The sequence below is a fragment of the Carcharodon carcharias genome, chromosome 17 (genome assembly GCF_017639515.1).
Source record: "Carcharodon carcharias isolate sCarCar2 chromosome 17, sCarCar2.pri, whole genome shotgun sequence".
NCBI lineage: Eukaryota > Metazoa > Chordata > Chondrichthyes > Lamniformes > Lamnidae > Carcharodon > Carcharodon carcharias.
Window position 1 is genome coordinate 978,815 of NC_054483.1, and position 25,247 is coordinate 1,004,061.

The 25,247-nt window shown below is 48.5% G+C and overlaps 1 pseudogene; it reads left to right on the forward strand.

Annotated features, from left to right (window-relative positions):
- Positions 1-5,265: 5,265 nt before the first annotated feature.
- Positions 5,266-25,247, forward strand: part of LOC121290040 — a 62,778-nt pseudogene continuing 42,796 nt past the window's right edge.

Sequence of the window (25,247 nt, forward strand, 5' to 3'; positions counted from 1 at the left end):
GCCTTTGCTCCGGGGTTTCAGTGCCCTGTGGAACAATTCCTGGAGACTCCTGCAGGGTTGGCAAGCCTAAACCAGCCCCTGGCTCCCAGGCCTCGCTGGTTCTTCACCTCGTTGGCAATGCTCCCGCTGCGAGCTTGAAACTCAACGCTGCCCTGCCAAAACCCCCTCAGTATTACTGTTCACTTCATTCACTTTCCGCCTCATTTTGAGCCGGGCGCTGCAGTGGAAGCTGGGACATCCAGCACCAAAATCACAACAGTGCCCACAGGTGATCTCGTAGCGTCCAAGCTCTGTGCGATGTCCAGTGCCATGGGGTGACTGAAACCTCCGTGCCCCCTGAGAGGAACGGGTGGTTGCCGAGTCATGCCGGGCAATGCACCCCGGCATCTCGATGTGCCCCCTCCTGAGTGTCATCCTGTCTGCTGCCCCTTGAGACCCTGGCCTGAGTTCCCTGTGGCAGATGCATCTGTGACTTTGCCCTCGGGTGAACTGGCACACGCTGTACCTTTTACTCGCCCCTGCCTTGGCTGCAGACCCATCGTGCTCGGTGACTCGGTGCTGACCCTGGCTCTGCGCCAGCCTGTGAAGGGTGCCAGTTACTGAGCTGGTGCCAAATCAAGAGATGGCACCTGCTCATCGGTGTTGTGCCATCATCTCTCTCTCTCTCTTCTTCCTGCTGTGACTGGGCAGCTGGTGATTCTTTGGGGATCGGAAAGCTGGGCAGCTGGGGTTGAAATGGAAAAGGAACAAGCTGCAGCTGGCACCACATGGCTGTTGGCAGTGTGAAGAGCGGGGTGGGAGTTGAGGGTCAGCATGGGGCAGTAACAGTCTGTCCTCTTTAACGTTCTCTGTGCTGGAGGTTGCAATGTGCTGCGCCGATACCAGCTCCATGCTTCGGAGGGATGTGGAAGCAGTGAGACGTGCTCACGGTGAGGCTGGCAGCATTGCTGGGCATGTGAAAGCGAGCTGGAGTCCCTGAATGTTAGACCTGGTTCCTGTGTACCGGCAACTACTGATGCATTGAGTGGCGCGAGAGGCTAGTGGAGGGATGGGAAGCAGATGTCCGGTGGAGATACATGCGCTGACCTTTGACTGACCATTGAACTTCTCCTGGCACTGCTGCCAGGTTCTAGCTGCTTGCTCCCATTCCCTTCAGAGGGGAGTCATCGGCAGCCTCCTGGTGCCCATGGAAACACAGGCTCTACCCTATCAAACTCAGTGACGTATCTGCAGCCTCCCTCCCACTGCCCTTGTGGCCCACACGACGTTGTTTCCGGTTGCAGTTGAAGTGGTCAGCACAGGATCCCCCTAAGTGGGACAGGCTGCCTTTAAGAGGGGCAGACGAACTGTAATACATGCTAGCCTCACCTCGGGGCGGGAGAGGTGGGGGGGGGGGTGGGGGGTTGCAGGGGGTGGGGGTTGTGGGGAACAGCCCCACTCATGTCCCGCCCAGCCAGGCAGTCATTCAGCTGTGGAGGTTGCACAAAGCTGGTGTGCTCTCTACCTGAATGGGAGTGGGCAGGTTGCGAATCATGACTACACCAATAATACTGCCCCCCACCCCCACCTCCCACCCCCAGCCACCCCCCATCCCCTATCACCCTGGGCCTGAAAATGGGAACTAACAAATTTTTAACCCCTTGTGCCTAAAAGTAAAGCTTCAGTTTGAACAGACTCTTCAGAGGCCTACAAACAGAGGGCATCAAGGGTAAATATCCTACAACAACCCCCCCCCCCCATGCCAAGATGCCCTCTTGACTGGTTACTCTAAGCAATACTCAGTCCTTAACTTTGGATGGATAAATGCAAGGGCTGTTCTCGTGCAGAGTGTGCGTGATGGGCTGGCAATTTTAATCTCGTTCTTCCACACCTCAGTGACCATTCTCCTGCTGGAGCGAGAAGGGTAGAGTCAAGACGTGCATTGGACGAGCTCACCATTGTGGTAAAGGTGGCACAGATTCTGAAAGGGGAAGTGACTAATTCAAGAGCCTCAGCCGTGAGTTGCCGAGGTACCAGAGGGAGAGAGAAGCAGAGGTTACGAGCTCTAAAAGTAACAAGATCGATTTTCCCCGAGACTGTCTCAAGAGTGTGCTGTCTATTAGAATCCCATTTTCTTTTGAGTCAAACTGTCACGTCTTCATTAACATTGGAACTTCACCTCTATTCATGAAATATTATTTGCCAGGGGTGTATCAGAGATCAGGCTTTAGCGCCGGGGCTGGGTAAGTACACTGGTGCTCTGTATGCCATCCTGGGCTGTGAGACTTGGATCTGCAAGTATCGGCACCACCGGCGAGGGAAGAGATGGTGGGATAGGACGTGGTCTCCGTTCCGAGCGCGTTACAGTGGACGGCAGTAGTATGTGAGTGCCATGCACATGCCCTGGCAGAACACAGTGGGGGAAGACTGTGATGCCAGTCAGCATTGAACACCGGCTGCCCTTAAGTGGGACAGGCTGCCTTTAAGAGGGGCAGATGAACTGTAACACCTGCTAGCCTCACTGGGGTGGGGGACCTTGCCAGTCCTGTTGGCGCCCCACTGTCAAACAGGCACAGTGCCACCCACCCTCCCCCCCAACCCATTCCCTCCGAGCTGCACCTTGGGGGTGGGGTGGAGCAGAGAGGTGGAGCTGTTTGCAAAGAGGGAGGGCTTTGAGAGCAATTCACCCACCTGAACCTTGACCAGTGTCTGCGGGTGGCTGCACTTGACCAAGGAGGTGGTCACACAACCTTGCCACCTCCTCAAAAGAGGCTGGCAGCCATAAGGTAGGGTGGATATGGTGCTGCCAGTGGCTGTCAAGGTCATCAGGGTCCTCAATTTGTACGCCGGGTACTTCCTGGACTGGAATCAGCATGGCTCACCGCATCAGAAATGTCACTGAGGCCCTGTATACCATGAGATGGGACTTCTCTCTAAGCACGGGGAATGGGCATGGGCTTTTGCCATGATAGCGGGACCCCAGTGGCACAGGGAGCCAGCAACTGCACACACACATATTTGCAGGTGCCACCCTACAACAGGGAGCAGTACCAGAGCCTCAAAGTTTTCCACACACTGCCCCCTTACACCTTGGGGTTAGTGTGTGACCATGTCCAGCGGTGGTGAATGCCCGGTATCCTGGCCGCAGATTTGAGGCTTTCATTTTGCCAAGCACTGTGTTGAGCCTCCTGCACTGAGGGCCTACATTGCTGCATCTGAGACCCTCCGAGTCCCCTCTCTGCTCCATTGCTTTCGTTTCCCCCCCACCCCCTCCTCCTCAGCTGGCTTCCTGTGTCACTGGGAGTCCGGCTGCAAGAAACTCAATCGAGGTTGCCAAGGCCACTGAATGTATCGTCACCCAATACCTGCTTGCTACCCATCGGAAACCCTGGCATATTTCCCATCTCCTGTGGCACCGAGCATGGCAGTCTGACACTCTCCCCAAACTTGGGGATTGGCACCTCCCCTTTAAGAGGTGCATGTTGCCTTCAAGGATTTTTTAATACCCTTTCATTGGATGCAGGTGTCACTGGCAAGGTGTTGCCCATCCCTAAATGACCTTTGAACTGAGTCGGCAGTTAAGAGTCAACCACATTGCTGTGGGTCTGGAGTCACATGTAGGCCAGACCAGGTAAGGACAGCAGATTTCCCCCCCTAAAGGGCATTAGTGAACCAGATGGGTTTTTAATAATAATTGATGTCATGATCACCATGACTGAAACTAGCTTTATAATTCCAGAATTGGATTGAATTGAATTTAAATTCCACCAGCTGCCATGGTGGGATTTGAACCTGTTTCCAGAGCATTAACCTGGGCCTCTGGATTAACTAGTCCAGTGACATTACCACTGCACCACCAGTTAAGTTTAACTGGCTTTGCACAAGCCAGCGTGTTTAGCACTGGGCTACACGCTGTAACTATGGTGAAGAGCAGGCAGCACGGAGTTTCCATCACTTGTCTCGGGTAATCAGACGTTGCGATTCTAAAGGGACTAATCAGATTTTTAACCCTTTATGTTTTGTGGGGCTGTATGTGTTGGACTAATTTGGATGGCTGCACATGACTCCCCTATACCCCTGCACCCCCCCCCCACCCCGGTACCTTGGTTCAAGGTCATGGTTCACCACGAGGGATATTTTGCACAAAGCCTTCTGGGTTTCTGAGCTACATTGAATGAGCTTGGGACAGATTAACATTTCAATGATCCTCCCTGCTTGCTTGGATATCTCCAGGATTCTCAGAAATGTGATCTTTCCAATCTTACACTATGGAATTATTCCTGTTCAACAGTGGCTGTTGGGTGATGTTAGCTGATCATCACTGGTCATGCTGTAAAGTCATGTACAGAGCCAAGAGCTTCAGAATCGGGCCATTATTCACCAGGCTGAATATTTAACCCACTGGTCTCCTACAAATGCAGCCAGTGAATATAGGGACAGTGTGAATTTTTTGGTTCAATTAGGGTCACAATTGTACCAGTGCATGGAGAATGGGAATTGGGAGGCAGCGGGGGAGAGTTAGGGGACAGTGTGGAGAGTGAGGATGACCAGATAGAGGGAAGAGGAGAAAAGGGCAAAGAGGGAGAGAGAGAGAGAGAGAAAGCTGGAAAAGAGAGGGAAGAACCAGAGGAAGGGAAAGAGAGAAAGGAGGGCAGAGGGAGAGAGGAGGGGAGGAGTGAGTGAGGAAGGGAAGGAGAGAGAGCGAGAGGAGGGCAGAGGGAGCGAGGAAGGGAGGAGAGAGTGAGGAGGGGAAGGAGAGAGGAGGGAGAGAGCAGGGAAAGGAGAGGAAGGAGAGAGGGAGGGAAGGGTGGGAAAGGGATGGAGAAGGACGGGGAGAGGGAGGGAATGGGGGGAATGGGATGGAGGAGTGGGAAGAGCAGACAAGGAGAGGAGGGGGGAGAGGGAGAGAGGAGGGGGATAAGGAGACAGCAGGAGGAGAGGAAGGAGAGAGGGATGGAGGGAAGGGTGGGGAATGGGATGGAGGAGGGGGAGAGCAGACAGGGAGAGAAATGGAAAACTAGGGGAGGGATTGGGAGGTACCTGAGTGACAGATGATGCTGATGTTGTGGGGAGATGAGGTTTCCAGAGGCAACTTTCTGATGTGAATGAAAGGACTTTGCAGAGATTTCGCTGGGTAATAAATGCCTCCGTTGGGTTTGGAGGAGTTTGGGGATATTGTGTGCTTTTGGATGGAGTGCGGCAGGGGGGAGTGGGGGAGGGTTTAAGAATGAAAGGTGCTTTCAGGTGGACGCATTTGATCAGTCAAAATGTGTTATTCAGACCAAAATGACTGATTTTGGTAAGTGCCCAGATGGGGGGAGGGGTTGTTCATCCAGATAGTGTCGGGGGAGGGGGAGATGCAGGACTGAAGAGAGGGATGAATCTCAGGATCATAGTGGCGGGGTGGGGTGGGGGTCCCTGAATTCTTTCCGTTTTGGACTGATTATTTATTTCCAGCTTCTTCAGTAATACCGGCGAGTTCAGGGGCAGGGGGACCCCAGGCCCAAGGGCTGGATCCGGCCTATTGCACTTTGTCACCCTTCAAAATCCGGCCCCTCTTCCCCCCACCGTGCACTTTGCTCTGGGCCAGCCAGCGCCTTGTTCTGATGCCCGAGCCCCGGCCGCAGTCACCAGAGGCCCAGGCTGTGGGGAGAGAGCGAGGCCGGAGTTCCTGGAGCAGGAGTGCAGGGCAGAGAGGGGAAGCTGGGGGCTGCCGATCAGGTGGTGAAGTGCGAGTAACCCGGGGCGGGGGAGAAAGGGAGCAGGGGGACACCCGGCTCCATCGGCGGCTCAAAACCCCCCCTCCCAGCTCCATTGGTGTCCCAGGACAGAGGCTCAGCCTGAGGAAGAGGCCCAGGCTCCAGGCCCAGGTGCAGCCTCGGACTGGGAGTTGGCTAGAACCTTGGGTTGTTGAGCCAATCCCCTGGGCTGGTTTCTGGGACAGACAGAGTGGGAAAGGAGATAGAGACAGACAGACAGAGTGGGAAAGGAGCAGTCAGAATGAAAAAAACAGTAAAAACTGGGAAATAAGAATACTGGTCAAAATGTTTTTCCTTCTGGAGAGAGAGAGCGAGAGAGAGAGCGAGAGACAGCGTGGGAAAGGAGATAGAGACAGACAGACAGAGTGGGAAAGGAGAGAAAGAGAGAGTGAGTGAGAGACAGACTAAGTCAGAAAATAGAGGGAGACAGACAGACAGACAGACAGACAGAGGGGAAGGAGAGAGAGAAAGACACACATACAAAGTGGGAAAAGAGGGGGAGAGAGAGAGACAGATGGAGTTGGAAAGGAGAGAGACAGAGTGGGAAAAGAGACAGAGGGAGAGAGAGAGAGAGACAGAAACACAGACAAAGTGCAAAAGCGGATAGAGGGAGAGAGAGACACACACACAGACAAAGTGGGAAAGGAGACAGAGAGAGAGTGAGAGAGAGATAAACACAGACAAAGTGCAAAAGGGGACAGAGGGAGAGAGAGACACACACAGACACAGTGGGAAAGGAGAGAAGGAGAGAGACACAGACACAGTGGGAAAAGGGACAGAGAGAGAGGGAGAATGGGAAAGCAAAACAAGTAAAAAGTTGAATTTCAGGAGTGCTGTGATTGAGATACACAAACTGTACTAATCATTAAGGAAAAGCAAACTCAGCCATTGCCTTAAAGCAGTGGGTGAGTTGAATGTTTCTGTAAACTCCCTTAAAAAAATAAGTTGTTTTTAAACGTGTGTGTGCGGCCCACAAATGATTTTGTCTCATTGTGAGTGGTCCTCGATAAGGACAAAGTTCCCCACCCCTGGACCAGTTGCTTGGGATTGCCGCTGGTTTTCATGGAAAAGTTCCTAAACGCATTGAAGAGTCCACCTTAGTGCACTGACTTCATTCTGAGTTTCCCAGTGGGTCTGCTTTATTGATTAAACACTTAAATCTGCATTTATGATCACTGCATCCTGTGACCATTTGCCAATGGAGCCAGAAACAGGTACAAATTTTTCACCCCTCTCATTGTAAAGAAAAATCAGTTCTGTTGAAGGGTCATGAGGACTCGAAACGTCAACTCTTTTCTTCTCCACCGATGCTGCCAGACCTGCTGAGTTTTTCCAAATTTTTTTGTTACAAAGTCATATCATGTTTTGAACAATCACTTTACGTTCTGCATTCCAGCTGCTTAACCCTCTGAATTATATATTTCCGGCCACTACAAACAGCCCACCTTCAAGTGCATCTCGTACTTCTGATTGGCATCGAGAGAGACAGTAACTGAGCTCGCACTGAGGGTCATAGTTTGTCAAATGGAAGGTATTTAACTCTCAACTCTTTCAGACGAGAGTTAACCGAGGGACCATTGCTTTCCCTCAACTGCTTTTATCAAGGTTGATGTAAATCTTACAGATGGCGATTTGGACAAGTTTTGAGTCTGGGGTTCAAGAGTTGGCATCCTATGTACTGCTTTGGGGCATCTCTTTCTTTCATGGGATGTGGGCATGTCCAGCAAGCATGGCCATCATTTGTTGCCCATCCCTAACTGCTCTTGAACTGAATAGCTTGCCCACACCAGGGCAGTTAAAAGTCAGCCACATTGCTGTGGGTCTGAAGCCACATGTAGACCAGACCAGGTAAGGACAGCAAACTTCCTTCCCTAAAACCAGATGAGTTTTTACAACTGGTTTCATGGTCACCATTACTGAGACTAGCTTTTCAATTCTACATTTATTCATTAAATATCAACTCTAGCAATTGCCCACAGTGGGATTTGAACCCATATCCCCAGAGGATTGGAATGTGTCTCTGATCTAGTGATATTACCACTACACCCCCATGCCCTTGCTCTTACTAAAATGGCTGTACTTATTCCCTTCTTTCTAATGCAAAGCAAGATTCTGGCACATTTCCACACTCTCTCCCTCTTTCCTCTGGTTTCAAACAAGCCAATGCTGCACCATTTGATGTTTACAACAGTTCCCCATCGCTCTCAAGGTCTCACACTGTCTTATCTTTAACCTTCTAAACTAGTCTTCTGAATGAAACTTTTCAAATGTGCCCAACAATCTACCCTGAAAAATCAGCTCCTTTGTGGGATGAGTGCCTTTGGGAGGAGCCTGGTTGACCAGATTGGATTTGTCCTGCATTTTCCACCTTGCCGGGTAGGTGCCAGTGTTGTAGCTGCACTGGAGCAGCTTGGCTGGGAGCGCGGCAAGTTCTGGAGCACAAGTCTCCAGTACTATTGCTGGAAAGGTGTTAGGGCCCACAGCCTTTGCTGTATCAGCTGTTTCTTGCTATCTAGTGGAATTAGCTAAAGATTTGGCATCTGTGAGGCTGGAGACCTCTGGAAGAGGCCGAGATGGATTCACCACTCAGCACGTCTGGCTGAAGATTGCTGCAAATTCTTCAGCCTTGTCTTTTGCACTCACACTGGGCTCTTCCTTCATTGAGAATGGGGATAATTGTGGAGCCCCCTCCTCTAGTGAGTTGTTTAATTGTCCACTGCCATTCGACTGGCAGGATTGCAGAGCTTAGATCTGATTGGTTGGTTGTGGGATCCCTTAGCCCTGGTCTAAAGCATGTGTTGCAGCTTCATCAGGTTGGCACCTCATCTTCGGGTATGCTTGCTGTTGCTCTGGGCATGCTGTTTTACACCCTTCAGTAGTGTCTGCTTCAGTGTCTGAATGTGTAGTTTGCCAGGCCATGAACAAGCTTAGCTCCTTCAGCAAGTAATTAATACCAGTTTCTAAAAATTGGGAGTTTGGTTTTTCCAAAGATACCCTGAATCCATCGACGGATATGAACTCAGGTATGGCAATAACCGATTACTGTAATCCAGGAAACTATGAGATGAACAGTTCTGAAAACTTTTTTTTAATCTATCCATTTTTGGGGGTGTGAGTGTCACTGGCTGGGCCAGTATTTATTGTCCATCCCTAATTGCCCTTGAGAAGGTGGTGGTGAGCTGCCTTCTTGAACCGCTGCAGTCCATGTGGTGTAGGTACACCCACAGTGCTGTTAGGGAGGGAGTTCCAGGATTTTGACCCAGCAACAGTGAAGGAACGGCGATATATTTCCAAGTCAGGATGGTGAGTGACTTGGAGGGGAACTTCCAGGTGGTGGTGTTCCCATCTATCTGCTGCCCTTGTCCTCCTAGATGGTAGTGGTTGTGGGTTTGATGTGCTGTTGAAGGAGCCTTGGAGAATTCCTGCAGTGCATCTTGGAGATGGTACACACTGCTGCTCCTGTGCGTCGGTGATGGAGGGAGTGAGTGTTTGTGGATGTGGTGCCAATCAAGCGGGCTGCTTTGTCCTGGATGATGTTGAGCTTCTTGAGCGTTGTGGGAGCTGCACTCATCCAGGCAAGTGGGGAGTATCCCATCACACTCCTGACTTGTGCCTTGTAGATGGTGGACAGGCTTTGGGGAGTCAGGAGTTGAGTTAGGCCAGGGATGCAGCTCTATAGGGATGATGCGATTGCACTTGAGATGGGACCAAGGAGGTTTACAAGGATTTTGCTTGGACTGGGGAATTTTATTGATGATGAAAGATTGGACAGGCTGGGGTTGTTTTCTTTGGAACAGAAGAGGCTGAGGGAGAATTGATGTTCATAAAATGTTGCAGAGCCCAGGTAGACTGGATAGGAAGGGCCTGTTCCCTGTGGTTGAGGGGTCCCTAACCATGAGAAATAGACTTAGGGGAAGTGATATGAAGTGATATGATGGAATTTGAGGAGAAATGTTTTCACTCGGAGGCTGGTAGGGATCTGGAACTGACTGCCTGAAAGAGTAGTGGAGGCAGGAACCCTCTTAACATTTAAAAAGCACTCGGATATGCACTTGAAGTGCCCTAACCTACAGGGATGTGGACCAAGAGCTGGAAAGTGGGGTCAAGCCAGATGGCTCCTTGTCCATCATATCTGTTCCAGCCAACAAGTCCTTCTTTGCTAAAAATGTCTATGATTCGATGGTTCTATGTGAGTTACTTGCCACAGGATTTCCAGCCTCTGACCTGCTCTTGTAGCCACAGGATTTATATGGCTAGTCCAGTTCAGTTTCTTGCCAATGGTAACCCACAGGATATTGATAGTGGGGGAATTCAGCGATGGTGATGCCATTGACTGTCAATAGAGATGGTTAGATTCTCTCTTGTTGGAGATGGTCATGAACCAAGGGTGCCATGGATCTGTGTGACCCAGGGATCAACAGTTTGAACACCTTGCTCAACAAAGTGACATTTGTGTAATAATTTGTTTTGTTTCCAATAATTTATATCAGCTAATACAACATAGTAAAAACCTACCAGATGCTCCATCCTGATCTGAGTTGCACAGTTATATAGCATGTCTTGGAATAAGCGGCTGCTTCAAGTGAATTATTTGAATGACATAGAAGATTGCACATATCACAGAATGGTTACAGCACAGAAAGAGGCCATTCAGCCCATTGTGTCTGCACTGATCCATCGAAGGAGCAATTCACCTTGTGTCACGCTCCTACCTCCTCCCTGTAACCCTCCATGTGCTTCCTTTCAGATAACAATACAATTTCCTCTTGATAGCCGTGATTGAATCTGCCTCTCCTACACCCTCAGGCAGCGCATTCCAGATCTGAAACACCAGCTGCCTAACAAGGTTTTTCCTCAAGTTGTTATTGTCTTTTTTTAACCAATCACCTTCAATCTGTGTCCTCTTGTTCACGACCCTTCCAACATTGGTAACAGTTTCTCCCTATCTACCCTGTCCAAGTCCCTCATGATTTTGAACACCTCTATCAAATCTCTTCTCCAAGGAGAACCATCCCGGTTTCTCTAATCTATCCACGTAACTGAAGCTCCTCATCCCTGGAACCATTCCTGTGAATCTTTTCTGCACCCTCCACATCCTTCCTAAAGTGTGGCACCCAGGATGGACTCAATACTCCAGTTGAGGCTGAACCAGTGTTTTATACAATGATTTGATGGGCTGGTTGTGTGAAAACTGGATTGTATCCTGACAGCACACCCTGGCTTTTGATTGGTCTTTAGGCTGAGAGTTTATTGTCAATTTTTCCCATCATAAGCATCAATAAAATGCAAGACCCAAATTGCTGAGTCCTAAAAGGTGTTGTTGATGGCAGGTGTGAATCAGAGTCTTCCATTCCACACAAAAAAAATCCCTTCATACAAACATGTGAATTGGGAACAGGAGTAGGCCACTCAGCCCCTCGAGCCTGCTCCCCCATTCAATACGATCATGGGGTAATCTCAACCCCACATTCCCAACTACCCCTGATAACCTTTTACCCTCTTGTTTATAAAGGATCCATGCAGCTCTGCCTTAAAAATATTCAAAGCCTCTGCTTCCACTGCCTTTTCAGGAAGAGAGATCCAAAGACTCACGACCCTCAGAGAGGGTTTCTCCTCATCTCTGTTTTAAATGGATGACCCCTTACCTTAAACAATGACCCCTAGTTCTAGATTCTCCCACAAGAGGAAACAACCTCTCCACATCCACCCTGTCAAGACATCTCAGGATCTTGTCTGTTTCAATCAAGTCGCCTCTTACTCTTCTTAACTCCAGCAGATACGAGTCTAACCTGTCCAACCTTTCCTCATAAGACAACTCGCCCATTCCTGGTGTTAGTCTGGTAAACCTTCTCTGAGCTGCTTCTAATGCATTTAAATCCTTCCTTAAATAAGGAGACCAACACTGTACACAGGACAAAAACAGAATTACCTGGAAAAACTCAGCAGGTCTGGCAGCATCGGCGGAGAAGAAAAGAGTTGACGTTTCGAGTCCTCATGACCCTTCGACAGAACTGTACACAGGACTCCACTGGTGGCCTGTACAACTGAAGCATAACCTCCCCACATTTGTATTCAACTCCCTTCGCTATAAATGATAACATTCTACTAGCTTTCCTTGAAACTTCAGCTGCGATCATTCATGTTTTACCTGTAAGCTTCTTATTGTTGGAGCCAGGGAGATAGATGGTGGTTATACTATCAGGAGTGATCTACCACACTTCCTGCTTCATATTCAGCCAAACATGTGGGGACAGGGGGGAGCTGGCTGTGTGGGCAGTGTTGCGTGTGTATGAAAGTTCAACATCCCGCTCTCCAGCAGCTGAGGCTGTTTCGTTTGAAAGATCGAAGCGAAACACCAGTTGGGATTCGAGTCACAGGTTTAACCACAGGACACGCTGTCGCTGCACAGCATCTGGCAGAGCAGGCATGCGACCAACAAAAGAGCCTCCATCGAGTCCCGAACATCTGGAATACCCATCAGCATAGCGCTCTGCCGAGTCCACCCGAGACATTTTCTCTGACAGGCAGCTCAGCCCTGGGTCCGGGGTGGGTGCTGTGCTTCTTAACATTGGAGCTGACTGAATAATGAAAATGGCACATCAATTTCCTGGCTTCCCTTCGGCTTTCGTTCATTCATGGGACGTGAGGCGTAACTTGGCGAGGTCAGCATTTGTTGCCCAACCCTAATTATTGGGAATGAGAAGCTGGGAATGATTTAGAGCTCATGGATAGAGTAGGTAGGGAGAATCTGTTCCCACTCATGAAAGGATTGAGGAGAGGGCACAGGTTTAAAGTGATTAGTAAAAGAAGTCTAAGCGGCATGAGGAGAAACTTCTTTTCTCATGTGGTTAAGGTCTGGAATGCACTGCCTGAGGCCTGAGAGGAGGGAGGTTCAACTGGGGTTCAGAAGGGGATTAGGCTGTTATTGGAGAGGGAAGAATGTACAGGGTTACGGGGAAAAGGCAGGAGAATGGCACTAATTGAATTGCTCATTTGGAGAGCCGGTGTAGACACGATGGGCTGAATGGCCTCCTTCTGCGCTGTAACAGTTCTGTGATTCTTGAGCCTCTGCAGTCCATGTGGTGTAGGTACACCCACAGTGCTGTTAGGGAGGGAGTTCCAAGATTTTGACCCAGCGACGGTGAAGTAACGGAGATATATTTACAAATCAGGATGGTGAGTGACTTGGAGGGGAACTTCCAGGTGGTGGTGTTCCCATCTATCTGCTGTCCTTGTCCTTCTAGGTGGTAACAGTCTCGGGTTTGGAAGGTGCTGTCGAAGGAGCCTTGGTGAGTTGCTGTTTGGGGAGATACTGCATAAAGAAACTGAGAGCGGTTATTTGAAAACCTGATTTTCTCTTGAAAAACAATTTCTACCTTGTCCCTTTGATTGTCCTTCTCTTAGAAATGATGCATTAAAATTTTCTGCATGCAGTGCACCTCCCTCTTTCTGTCAAGTCTCATGTTCCTGACTGAAAGAGTTTGTGAATCTCCCTGACTGTGGAGATGGGTGAAGCTGTCCCCTGATAGGTCAGTAAGCCATACACTAAAGCTGGGCCATAGTCTTGGTTCCTGATGTGTGCCTTACCTACGTGACGATCGGGTTCTGTACAACCTCTCAGAGTAGTTTATGGGTTAGCCACATGATTTGCTAATCACGTCATAGCACCTGAGAAACTTTGGTTGGGGGAGTCGGGGGGGGTGCGAGGTAGGGTGGGGAAACACCCCTGCTCCTCTTAGCCCACAAGCAGTGCCAGAAAAGCACTTTACCTTTGGAATCAGCTGTTTGTGCCTCCCTGCAGCTGAAGGGTTTCCCCTACAGGTGTGAAAAGTGAAACTCTACTAAAAATCAGAGTCACACAGCCTCATTATCATCGTTCAACTAGGCACCCACCTCTCAAGAGCAGGTTAGTTACACCTCCCCCACCATCCAGGAGGTGAGCTGGGTCCAGGTTTCCCACTTTCTAAGTTTCAACCTGGGGTTTGGAGGTGGTGGGGGGGGGGTTAAAATTACCCCAGAAAAGACTTAATCATAGAACTGTAGAAATTACATGGCAGGAAGTGGCCATTCAGCCCGACACTAGTGCCAGCTCATGGACAGAATCCTAACTGCTCGAACCGCCTTGACCTGCCCTGTCGCTCTATCGTTTTGTATTCCGAGTTTTGCTATTCGAACCGCTACCTGATTTCAATTGAAATCCTCCTCAGGGCTCCGTCCGATGCAAGACAGTAAAGAAGGCCAGTCTAGCATGTGGAGTTTAGGAGCACGTCCACGCTGTCCTCTGACGGATCCCTCACAGTTTAGACGGAGCTGCACTGACCTGGATTTGATTGTCGAGAGCTGTGCTCTTAAAGAGACAGGCATGACATTAACAGCTAAACATGCTCCAGACCCTAGATCAGCAACGCTTGGGAAAACAAGCTAATAATTTCAACAGTAATTCCTCACCTTTTTCTCAAGTTGTCGATGTACAAGTGAGTGAACCTCATCAATAAACCTTTAATTATATATGTGTCAAAGGTTTGACATGGGAGACACTTGTTTTGGGTTTTACAAGCACAGGCTGGTCAAGTGCAGTCTGCACTCTGCCTATTACAGACAAGCAAAGGAACATTCCTTTTAATTCGATTGTCCGATCGCTGAGATGTAGGGCCTATATATCTGACATACATACACGACATTGCTCATTTGTGTGGTAGGCAGAGCATCTTTTAAGGAGGGTTAAGCAAGTCATTCCATTCTACTGGTTACATGAGTCACATATTCCACTATCTACTACTTGAGATGGATTGGTCTGGAAGAGTACCTACTTTGGGTTTGTTACAGAGCCAGGTGATGGTGTTTGTTTTTTTTTATTTCATTGGATGAGGGCATCACTAGCTAGGCCAGCGTTTATTACCCATCTCTAATTTAAGAGTCAACCACATTGCTGTTGGTCTGGAGTCACATGTAAGCCAGACTAGGTGAGGACAGTAGATTGCCTTCCCTAAAGGGGCAATAGTGAACCAGATGGGTCTTTTATGACAATCGACTTTTAATTCCAGATATTTTTTTTGTCCATTATATCTGCTGTAGTAGGATTTGAATCCAGCTCCCCAAGAGCATTACCCTAGGTCTCTGAATTACTAGTCCAGCGACAATACCACTCCACCATCGCCTCCCGCTACATGATGGGTCGTGAAAATGAGGAGATAAAGTTCATGTTCCCAGATCTCCAGAATCTCAACTTTTGGATTGCCGGGTATGACCCTATGCTTTAAGCATTCCAGATATCCCCACCACAGAGGGAGTGCCGCACTGTCAGAGGTGTCACTCTTCAGGTGAGACGTCAGTCCCCTCGCATGGCATTGTTTCAGAGAAAGGGCAGGGGAGTTCTCCCTGGTGTCCTGGCCAATATTTAGTCCTCAACCAAAATCACAAAAAGCAGATTCTCACGTCATTATCACATTGCTGGTTGTGGGAGCTTGCTGTGCGCAGATTGGCTGTGGGATTTCTGACTTTGCAAGGCTGGATACGCTTCAGAAAGTGCTTCATTGACTCAATCCTCCTATCAGTGATGACTCCCGGGCACCTGAGATGGAAATAAACTCGGAATACTGACCCACCTCCCCCCGCGTGCCGACGATTTAGTCACATTCATGCTTTGACTTTGTGAAGGGCCGAGGTTTGACCTCTGCTTCAGGTTGCCATGGCAGCGACATCTTGCAGCATTAGTGAAGCATAAAAATGGAGTCCTCCAAAAGTAGAGCCCAGGTCATTTTATTTGAATGGTAAATAACTTGCGTGCGGATAGAACTGCAAAGTTGCTCAGTGTGCTGTTAACAAACATTTCTAATTAATTACCATCACGTGTAACCCCTTCATCACAGCCAGTGGAGAAAGTTTCACCTTACACTGAGGCTGGTTTAACACAGATTTTGCGAGCACATATCCAGCTCTGCTCGAAAGGCCGGATCAGCCTCGGGCAATACTGGGACCCAAACACTGGCCGGGATTTTCCGGCCCCTCGCCTGCCGCCGGGATTGTCCGGTCTGCCCGAAGCCAATGGAGTTTTGGCTGGGCCACCGCCTCCCCCACAGTGGGTCCCACCACAACAGGCCAGAAAGTCCCGGCCATTGTTTCTTTGGGGCGGTTTTAAGTGCTGGACACTGTGACGCTAATCTATCCCCCCTCACCGCCGGATTTTAATTCGGGTACAATTTGTGAGTAGGGAGGTGAGGGGGTGGGGGCAAGAAACAAGCTCACACTACTGGGGTGGCTAGAACCACATGACAGTTTCACCCCCATAGACACACCTAAGGAAATGGTGAGGGGGCTGCCGGGCAGACGGGGGTAAGCATTCAGGTGGCACAGGGAGCGCTCCTCAGCAGTAAGATATGCCATCAAGGTTGTAGGGTCAGAGGGCGATGGGGGAAGGGTCCACGCAGCACTCAGCCCCTATTTTAACCCTCATTGGGCACAGCCAATTCAAATTGGCCCTGGAACATTGTGCCCAGTTCTGGGCTCCACTTTAGGAAGGATGTGGAGGCATTAGAGAGGGTGCAGGAAAGATTCACAAGAATGGTTCCAGAGATGAGGAACATTCAGTTACGTGGATAGATTGGAGAAGCTGGGACCGTTCTCCTTGGAGAAGAGAAGGTTGAGAGGAGATTTGATAGAGGTCTGGACAGAGGACACTGATTGAAGCTGATTGGTAAAAGAAGCAATGGAGACATGAGGAGAAACTTTCTCACGCAGCGAGTGGTTAGGGTCTGGAACACGCTGCCTGAGAGTGTGGGGCAGGCAGGTTCAATCGAGGCCTTCAAGAGGGAATTGGATTATTACTGGAAAAGGAAAAATGTGCAAGGTTACACGGAGAAGGTGGGACAAGGTGCATTGCTCACCTGGAGAGTCAGCACAGACACAATAGGCAGAATGGCCTCCTTCTGTGCTGGAACCATTCTGGGATATTTTTAAGCAATGACTACATTTCCAAGGAAATAGTTAATGGTAATAATCACTTGTATGATTGCATGCTCTGCTCTCGAAGCTTTCCAGTGATGTTTTCTATCAGAGGCCTGTAGTCTGTGAATCATGCATTGGCAGAGGATGTCTGAGAAGCCATTTCTTTGTTGACAAGATCCAAGAAAGCAGGGCACAAATATTAGTGGCATTTGTGTCTCCAAGTGCTGGAGTTTATTTCTGACTGTCCCGCGCTGGTTTGCTCCTGTGTCTTTGTTACCCATTGTCTGCAAAAGATAGGGAAGTGTGCAGGGGGAGGTTGAAGCTATGAGTGTCAGGGATGAGTTGTGATTGGTACAGATTGTTGGGTAAGTGAGTGATCTGGGTGTGAGTGATGCGTGACACTAGTGGTGCAGTTGGTGCCATAAGACATTTGAGGATACATTCAATGACCTTGACTGCACGGGTGGGGTCATTGAACTTTTTCTCGCACTGAATCCGTGTTGTGGGAGCAGGTTCCCTGGCCTGTCACACCGTTTTCACGCATCTTCCAGGTCGGGATTCTTCCCCAGCCACTCCCTGAGCCTGCTGCTGCCACTTGCGTACCCTGGAATAGTGGGAGCTTTCTAGCGGAAGATGCCAGCCCTCAGTTCCAAGATCCAATAACTGCTCTGGTGGTTTGGGCCATTCAGCCTCCCTTCCCTCTTGTAGGTGCCTCTCAATCTGGCTTGGCTGCCTCCCTGGCAAGCGGAAACTTCCGATGGGCTTCCTGAGGGCTGAGGAGTGGGTGGGTTGAAGTTCAGATGCACGAGGGGGGCTTTATCAAATGTTGCTTTATCTTTTTTTCTCAAACTGCACACAAGGAACAGACGTTAGCCGAGGCTTGAGATCTACATCTCCGTGATGAGTGCAGTAATGTATTATTATAGAGCTGTGTTGTGTGAATAATTTAATTATCCGTGTGTACGTGGGCTGAGAAACTGGTGATGGTGGGCACAGAAATTGGCACCGTACAGTTGGTGTACCTGCCGGGCCCCGGAGCCGTTTTCATAAGGGCGGGGGGGGGGTGGTGGTGGGGGGCACCGGGCCTGGGCTACCTGATAAAAGCAAAATACTGCGGATACTGGAAATCCAAAACAAAAACAAAAATACCTGCAAAAACTCAGCAGGTCTGACAGCATCTGCGGAGAGGAACATGGTTAACGTTTCGAGTCCGAATGACCCTTCAACAGAACTAAGGAAAAATAGAAAGGAGGTGAAATTAGGAGGTGAAATATAACCTTGTTTAAGGGGTGGTGGGACAGGTAGAGCTGGATAGAGGGCCAGTGATAGGTGGAGATAACCAAAAGATGTCAAAGACAAAAGGACAAAGAGGTGTTGAAGGTGGTTATATTATCTAAGGAATGTGCTAATTAAGGGTAGAAAGCAGGACGAGCAAGGTACAGATAGCCCTAGTAGGGGTGGGCTGGGGGGAGGGGATCGAAATAGGCTAAAAGGTAGAGATAAAACAATGGATGGAAATACATTTAAAAATAATGGAAGTAGGTGGGAAAAGAAAAATCTATATAAATTATTGGAAAAAAGGGGGATCGGAAAGGGGTTCGGGATGGAGGAGAGAGTTCGTGATCTAAAGTTGTTGAATTCAATATTCAGTCTGGAAGGCTGTAAAGTGCCTAGTCGGAAGATGAGGTGCTGTTCCTCCAGTTTGCGTTGAGCTTCACTAGAACAATGCAGCAGGCCAAGGACAGACATGTGGGTATGAGAAAACAAAAACAGAATTACCTGGAAAAACTCAGCAGGTCTGGCAGCATCGGCGGAGAAGAAAAGAGTTGACGTTTCGAGTCCTCATGACGCCTCGACAGAACTTGAGTTCGAGTCCAAGTAAAAACCTTGTCAAACACCAGGAGGGAAATGGAAAGCAAGGAAGGTGAGCAAGGCAACAGAGAGATACGGAAATCTTGTCGCAGAGAGGAACAGAACTTCTTCAAGGAGGTAGGCATTTCTTGAAGAGCAGTGGCAGTCAATTAAACACAGAGACAAAAACAAAAAAACTGCGGATGCTGGAAATCCAAAACAAAAACAGAATTACCTGGAAAAACTCAGCAGGTCTGGCAGCATCGGTGGAGAAGAAAAGAGTTGACGTTTCGAGTCCTCATGACCCTTCGACAGAATTTGAGTTTGACTCCCATGTGGGTATGAGAGCAGGGTGGAGTGTTGAAATGGCAAGTGACAGGGAGGTCTGGGTGATGCTTGCGGACAGACCAAAGGTGTTCTGCAAAGCGGTCACCCAGTCTGTGTTTGGTCTCTCCAATGTAGAGGAAACTGCATTGGGAACAGTGAATGCAGTAGAATAAATTGAGGGAAGTGCAAGTGAAATACTGCTTCACTTGAAAGGAGTGTTTGGGCCCTTGGATGGTGAGGAGAGGGGAAGTAAAGGGGCAGGTGTTGTACCTTCTGCGGTTGCATGGGAAGGTACCGTGGGAGGGGGTTGAGGTGTAGGGGGTGATGGAGGAGTGGACCAGGGTGTCCCGGAGGGAACGATCCCTGCGGAATGCCGCCAGGGGGGTAAAGGGAAGATGTGTTTGGTGGTGGCATCATGCTGGAGTTGGCGGAAATGGCGGAGGATGATCCTTTGAATGTGAAGGCTGGTGAGATGATAAGTGAGGACAAGGGGGACCCTATCATGTTTCTGGGAGGGAGGAGAAGGCGTGAGGGTGGATGTGCGGGAGACGGGCCAGACACGGTTGAGGGCCCTGTCAACCACCGTGGCTGGAAAACCTCGGTTAAGGAAGAAGGAGGACATGTCAGAGTAACTGTTTTTGAAGGTAGCATCATCAGAACAGATGCGACGAAGGCGAAGGAACTGAGAGAATGGGATGCAGTCCTTACAGGAAGCGGGGTGTGAGGAGCTGTAGTGGAGGTAGCTGTGGGAGTCGGTAGGTTTGTAATGGATATTGGTGGACAGTCTATCACCAGAGATTGAGACAGAGAGGTCAAGGAAGGGAAGGGAAGTGTCAGAGATGGACCATGTGGAGGGGTGGAGATTGGAAGCAAAATTAGTACATTTTTCCAGCTCCAGACCAGAGCAGGCTGTTCTTTCCTCTGAGTTCGAGGTCCTTCAGCCGGCCACACGCTGGCCAGTTCCGGGAAAATCAAATCAAGACTGGGTGGGGTTTCCCACACAGTGCGGGTTTCTGACCCACCCCCCCATGTGACCCTGATGTCAGGGCCTTGAAGCCTGAGTGAAAAGCCCTTCAATATTTTCTGTTAGGATGCGTGCGCACAATCTCACTGCGAACAATACCCTCCGGATCCGATTGGTTTCTCTTGACAAAAGCAAACTGACAATTGAATTATTTTTTTTCACCTGCTGTGTGCCCTCTGACCTTTAGTCATCTGTTATCCAGCCCCATTAATCACTAATTGAGTCCAACAATCACGTCGAGCCTTTAAGTGCTAATCGCTTATTGAGGAAGGACACCATTAACTGATGGGCTTTATTTCAACAGCAAAGTAGCTTACAGTTGGTATCATTTACACCTTTTAGTATTTGGTTCTGTCAGCTCGCTGAAGCTTTTATTCTCCACAGGTTTTAACTTCAGCAGTTTCCAGCGTGCACAGTCACAAGTGAGGTTTCCAAAGCCTTGTTGTAATATATTTGCAGAGGGAATAATTTGCTAATCTGTCTCCATTCACCTGCCCAGTGAGATGTGAACCCAAGGCTCTGTCTGGCCTCTCATGTGACGGGAAAAGATTTCACTTTGAAATTCTCCCTGCCCTGTATTTATCTGTCAGCCAGACAGATTATCTGACCATTAGCACATTGCTGTTTGTGGGAGCTTGCTGTGCGCACGTTGCTTGCTGCACTTGCTACTTTGCGAGAGCAGCTCCACTCTACAAAGTACGTGGTTGCCTCTGAAGCACATCGCAAAGTCATGAAAGGTTCGAGAGGAAGACAAACCTCTTTTCTGCCTTCTTTAGCATTCATTCTAATTCTGTTTGCACATTATATGTTTCTAATTCATCCCCCCCTCTTTCCAAAGGGTGAAGACTTGCATCTTGGAGGGCAACACTGTGCCAAAGCCACTTTCAGACTGGTGAGGGCAAGGGGGCTGGGGCACAAGCTGTCATGTCGATGTTATTGTCTTTGAGTTGGCCAGAGGCAGGTAGTCCTGTCCCTGTTTGGAGGCCACACTTGGTAAGGAGGCAGCAGCGTGAGACTGCATCGTGTGCAGTGACACAGCCTACAGTAGACAGGAGAGAGTCCAGAAAACATACACAGCAGTGCCATCAACCTGAAGGGGGACAAGAAGCAAGTTAAAGTCCAAATCATTAACCTGTCTTTATTCATTTGTACTTCCAGCACTTTAAGTTTCTATTTCGTTTTTCACTTTTATCACTAGCTCTTTATCAGAAAGCTGTTTTCATTTCATTCTTGCTACGAGTGGAAAGTACCTCAGTCCAAGCTTAAGGAACTCAAGATGCAGCCTCGAAGCTATTGAAAAAAAGAAGCAAACTTGTGTTTGTATAGAGTCTTTCACATTCCCCTGATATCCCAAAGCGATTTAGACACTTGAATACATTTTGAAGTGTAGGGAATGGGATATAAGAACAGAAGGTGCTGGAAAATCTCAGCAGGTCTGGCAGCATCTGTGGAGAGAGAAACAGGGTTAACGTTTTGAGTCCGTATGACTCTTTTGCACATGTAAAAAGCAAGAGGCTAGCCAGGGAAAGGGTAGTCCCAGTCAGGGACAGAGGTGGGAATCTGTGTGTGGAGCCAGAAGAAATGGGAGAGATACTAAATGAATACTTCTCATCAGTATTCACCAAGAGAAGGACTTAGCGGTCGATTTGTCTAGGGAAGAGTGTGTAGATAGCCTGGATCATATTGAGATCAATAAAGAGGAGGTGTTAGGCGTCTTGAAGAATATTAAGGTGGATAAGTCCCCAGGGCCAGATGGGATCTACCCCAGAGTACTGAGGGAGGCAAAGGAGGAGATTGCTGGGGCCTTGACAGAAATCTTTGTATCCTCACTGGCTGCGGGTGAGGTCCCAGAGGACTGGAGAATGGCCAATGTTGTTCCATTGTTTAAGAAGTGTAGCAGGGATAATCCAGGAAATTACAGGCCGGTGAGCCTTAAATCAGTGGTAGGGAAATTATTGGGGAAGATTCTTTGTGACAGGATTTACTACCATTTGGAAGCAAATGGACATATTAGTGAGAGGCAGCATGGTTTTGTGAAGGGGAGGTCATGTCTCACTAACTTGATCGAGTTTTTCGAGGAAGTGACAAAGATGATCGACGATGGAAGGTTAGTGGATGTTATCTACATGGATTTCAGTAAGACCTTTGACAAGGTCCCTCATGGCAGACTGGTACAGAAGGTAAAGTCGCACGGGATCAGAGGTGAGCTGGCAAGATGGATACAGAATTGGCTTTGTCATAGAAGACAGAGAGTAGCAGTGGAAGGGTGATTTTCTGAATGGAGAGCTGTGACTAGTGGAGTTCCGCAGGGATCAGTGCTGGGACCTTTGCTTTTTGTAGTCTACGTAAATGATTTGGAGGAAAATGTAACTGGGCTAATTAGTAAGTTTGTAGATGACACTAAGGTTGGAGGAGTTGCAGATAGTGAAGAGGATTGTCAAAGGATACATCAGGATATAGATCGGTTGCAGACTTGGGTGGAGAAATGGCAGATGGAGTTTAGTCTGGACAAATGTGAGGTAATGCATTTTGGAAGGTCTAATACAGGCAAGAATTATACAGTAAATGGCCGAATCCTTAAGTGCATCGACGGGCAGAGGGATCTGGGTGTACAGGTCCACAGGTCACTGAAAGTCAGGAAAGCATATGGCATGCTTGCTTTCATTGGCAGGGGTATTGAGTATAAAAGCTGGGAAGTCATGCTGCAGCTGTATAGAACCTTGGTTCAGCCACACTTGAAATATTGCGTGCAATTCTGGTCACCACATTACCAGAAGGATATGGAGGCATTGGAGAGGGTGCAGAGGAGGTTTATCAGGATGCTGCCTGGTCTGGAGGTTATTAGCTATGAGGAGAGGTTGGAGAAACTCGGATTGTTCTCACTAGAGTGACGGAGATTGAGGGGCAACTTGATAGAAGTTTACAAAATTATGAGTGGCATGGACAGAGTAGATAGTCAGAAGCTTTTTCCCAGGTTGGAAGAGTCAATTACTCGGGGACATAGATTTAAGGTGAAAGGAGAAAACTATAGAGGAGATGTGCGGGGCAAGTTTTTTACTCAGAGGGTAGTGAGTGTCTGGAATTCCCTGCCAGAGGAGGTGGTGGAAGCAGGTACAATAGTGATGTTTAAGAGGCAGCTTGACAAATACATGAATAGGATGGGAATAGAGGGATACGGACCCCAGAAGTGCAAAATGTTTTAGTTTGACAGGCAATATGATTGGCGCAGGCTTGGAGGGCTGAAGGGCCTGTTCCTGTGCTGTACTTTGCTTTGTTCTTTGTTCTAAAGAGTAGAAATGCGGTGGATTTTATACTGTTTAAGAGGGTGGAGCTGGTCAGGGATAGGTGAGATCCCAGGAGAGATTGACAAAGATGTCATGGACACAAGACAAAGGGAGTGTTAATGGTAGTGTTAAAGACTAAAGAAAGTGTTGATAGTGGCAATAAGGTCAGGTAGCAGAATGTGTTAATAGCAGAACAAGGGTCAGCGCTCTTTGAAAGCACGAGTTGCAGATGGCCCTGTGGGGGGAGGGGGTTGGAAAAAAAAATTAAAGAAAAGTCACCTTTATTATTTTGCTTCATATTAACACAATGACTCACGTTTGAACACAAAAGCTCCCTTGATAATGCGCCAGATTTTACTTTCCACACCTTTTTCATCCATGGTGAGGAATGCAAATTCAAGTGAGGGCAACATGGAGGTTTAAAATAATCTTAACGTGCTGGTTAACACCGTCATATTAACTCCCCATCAGCAAAATAGCAGCATTAACACAAGTTATAGTAAATGGCTTTTAAGAAATGAGTTTATTATGTAAAGTTAATAAATTGGAGCATAAAGAGAGAATGAATGACATTGCCAAGGCTTGCTTTCCGGCCAGAAATTCCTTTAGAGACACACATGTAGTGAGTCCAATCTTAGTCTGTGTCGCATTAGTTGATCTCAGCCAGATGAGCCAGTGACTAAAATTGGCCTTAGTACCTTAAGTCACGGGGGAGGGGGGCACCAATCAGGGTTCCCCCTCCCTCCCTCACCACGCCAATCACTACCCACCGACACCGGCCATGTTAAGTGCGGACGCGATCAAGCTCAGCTGTGAATCCCGCTGCAGTTGAACAGTACCATTGCCTAGACTTACGAAGGAGGAGCAGACACATGGGGGTGGCGTAGTGGAGGTCGAGCTGGAGCTCAAGTCAGTGCTTCGCAAGCAGAGCAGGAGACCACCACTGGCATGGGGCTTTGTGCAATACTTGTGCTCCATAATAATGCCCAAAATTGTCATAAAATCACTGTCCTCGACCACAGATTGTCCAGCCTGATGTAAAATCAAATTGATTATTCTGCCTTTTGGTGAATTTAAATACGTGCAGCTAATGTGAGCTGTAAATGAACAGTAGCTGTGAAAATTACAAGTCCTATGGTGTCAAAGGACACATAGGCATCTCTCAATTGCATAATCTTAATGAATATGGAATTTGTAGTAAGTTAATTAGAGAATTGCCAATTAGGTGGCGGGCTCTGAAATTTTGGACGAAGGCTCCTGATTGGCCCATTGTGACTCTGATGATGCGTGTGAAACCCACAGCGACTTGAAGGAACATTACCCTGAAATTAGGCAACCAGATCTTGCCAATGCCCCTGAGTGAAAGGTATGGGCCGGCTTGTATCTTATTGGGGTAGCATTATAGACAGTACCCCTAGCATGCAACCCCTCGAGGGCCATTTCCCAAGTTGCTGGTGGGGACTTGAACTCAAATTAATATTGAACTGACTCTGGAGGTAAAGCAAACCTCAGGTATTCTATTTCCTGGCACTCCAGGGGTCTCAATAATAAGCCACCGATCAGCAGGAAAGAAGGAGAGGGGTTTGAATCGCTCCAGCATCGGTGACTCAGCCTTTAGCAGCCTGGGCCCCAAGGTCAGGAATTACCTTCCCATATCTCTCCACCTCTCTCTCTCCCTGTCACCCATCAAGGCGCTCCCTATCTCTCTCTGTGATTCGGTGTCAAAAGTTGTTTACGAATATGCCTTGTGAAGCTTTTTAAAAGTTCTGCATTTGGGGAAGGGGGAGGCAGTGCTTAGTGGCTGAGGGACATTGTTGCTGAGTTAGTATTCTAGAGATCTCAGGTAATGCTCTGGGGACCTGGGTACAAATCCCACCACAGCAGTTAGGGAAAATTGAGTTCAATAAAAACTTGGAATTAGAAAATCTGATGGTGACTATAAAACCATTGTTCAAAAAACCCCATCTGGTTCACTCATCCCCTTTAGGGAAGGAAATCTGGCCTATATGTAATTCCAGTTGGCTCTTAAAATTGAGCCTAAACAAGGGCAACTAGGGATGGGCAATAAATACTGGCTGA